The 2,227-nt window shown below is 45.0% G+C and overlaps 2 protein-coding genes across 3 annotated transcripts in view; both read left to right on the top strand.

Annotated features, from left to right (window-relative positions):
• LOC128450548 (zinc-binding protein A33-like) overlaps positions 1–2,227 on the top strand; it is a 383,902-nt gene that overhangs the window by 221,066 nt on the left and 160,609 nt on the right. The gene's annotated exons all lie outside the window — the stretch shown is intronic.
• The window catches only part of LOC128450549 (E3 ubiquitin-protein ligase TRIM35-like), a 377,361-nt gene that overhangs the window by 220,943 nt on the left and 154,191 nt on the right, over positions 1–2,227 (top strand). The window lies entirely within an intron of this gene.

The raw sequence follows: 2,227 nt of genomic DNA, 5'->3' as shown, positions 1-2,227 counted from the left end.
AGACAGAGAGACGGAGAGACAGAGAGACAGAGAGACAGAGAGACAGACAGACAGAGAGACAAAGAGACAAAGAGACAGAGAGAGGCGTGAACACAGGCTGCAGGTTGTAAGGCCGACCTCAGGCCTCAGATCAGCTCGTGCTAAACTGCAAATGTGTTTATGTGACAACGAGACTGAGAAGACGAGAGACGGACACGAAGGCAGCGAGGCAGGGGAGGAAACAGGAGGACGGACAGAGAGACTGTCAGAGGAGCTGATTGAATGCTGTCCACAGACAGAGGGACAGACAGACACAGGGTCATCATCCAGCTCGTTTTGTGGAGATTCAACTGTGAACGTCTCCCTCAGATTGTCTCCCAGTCGCTCCTCAGGAGTCTATCTGGTCCCGCTGAGTGGGAGAGACACGCTGCATTTAGAAACCACTCTCTCTCTCCCTCGCTCTCTCTCTCTCTCTCTCTTGCACTTCCTCTACCTGTCACTTGTGCCTCTCTCGCCCCCTATCTCCCCCCCCCCCCCCCCCCCCCCGCTCCTCAGCAGGATCTCAGCCTATTTCTTCCAGTTATGCTCCACTTGCCGCGTGGAGGAGATTTAGCCGGCAATCCCCCCTCTCAGATAGGACCGAGGCCGGGGCAGGAAGGCCGGGCTGAGCCGAGACAAGATACTAGTTAAAGAGCGACAGCGGCTGAAGGCATTAGCGTCAGAAGAGATGAGGTGTTAGAAGCTCCACCCATCAGAAGCAGCGTGGGACAGATGGTGCTCCAGATTAACGCTCTGGAGAAGCTCTGCACCAAACTGGAACTCTCAGGTTCTTAAGACACAACTTACACAACATAGGAGATAACGTGAGAAGTACTAGTAGCAGTAGAAGTACCCTAAGTAGTACTATTACCAGGGGTACCAATTACAGACTAGCAGGTACTTTACTCGGACTAGTAGCTGCAGTATTAGTAACTCCAGTTGTACCAGTAGTAATAGTGAATCATTGTTTCAACCAGTAGTAGTATTGTTAGCCCCAATTGGAAGCAGTAGTAACGTTACCAAATAAGGGCAGTATTACAAGTAATACCAGTAGTGCGGCGATAGTACTAGCGGTACTAATACCAGTATTAGCAGGTGTATTAGTATTATTACAAGGCATCGAGTATTAGTTCATGAGGCATTATGTAATGAACAAAACTTGAAACTTGAGATTGAGACATAAACCGTCTTTATTTACAGACGAAGAGAATAATACAAGTGAGAGCTTCTTTGGTTTGCTTTGATAATAAAACCCTGATTACCAATATTTATGTCAATAGTCATAATAAACTAACAGAATCAGCAGCAGCTTCACCAGTATCTGTCTCGTCCTACCAGTGGCTCCAGTCCGTGTCGTCCTCTGAAACCAGCTGACGCTTCTCTTCCAGGCGGATCCTTCTTTATAGAGTCGGTTTAATTATCAGCTCCACAGTTGTTTTACTGGGATTGAAAAGCAAACGGGGTGAAATGGATGAAGAGGAGTTTTACTGCCCAGTTAAACCAGCTCCTGGGATTAGAGCCCCCGGCTCGTTGGTGAGCGGCTGATTCACAGTGTTGTCCTTGTTGTTGGTAATTTACTAATTGGCTCAGTGAATAAACTCCAATGGAAAATAAATCCTCATTTGTTTGCTGCTGCACAGAACTTAATGGAATGAAGTGGATTTCCACCTTGTTGTGTAGAGTTGTCGTCAGTTTGTAGTTTAATGTGATGATTACTTGTTATTCTGACATTTCACACGTGAAGCACGAGTTGGATGTTTACGACTGTATTTAACGCTGAGCCTGACGACCACAAGAGGGCGCTGTTTACGCTGAGTCATCTTATTGAAGAGACAAACAATCCAAACGTACATGTAGACATTCAGGGACCTTTCTCTTTATACGTCTGATCTTATGAAGTAATGTTCAAAATACAAATAACAAGAAAAAAAATTCCTTAGCATCTACTCTGTAATGTTTTTCTTACTTTGTGATTTAATATCTGAATTTTGAGAAGCTCTTTTTCTGTTTTGAGTTTTATTTGAGGAATCTGCTGTTGGAGGAAGATCTTAGAAAAATCCCCTCGGATCAGACACTTCACTCTCGGAACATTTCTCTGTTCCACCGTCTTTGTCTTCGGCTAAATCCATAAGACTGTGTTTGAGTTTGAAAATGGATTTTTCAAAATTCAACCGATCTTGTGTAAACAGGAGTCTGTTTGTAAAGCAGC

The sequence above is a fragment of the Pleuronectes platessa genome, chromosome 11, assembly GCF_947347685.1.
Source record: "Pleuronectes platessa chromosome 11, fPlePla1.1, whole genome shotgun sequence".
In the NCBI taxonomy this organism is placed as follows: Eukaryota; Metazoa; Chordata; class Actinopteri; order Pleuronectiformes; family Pleuronectidae; genus Pleuronectes; species Pleuronectes platessa.
Note: the sequence above shows the minus strand (reverse complement) of the source record. Positions and strands in the feature narration are given on the sequence as shown.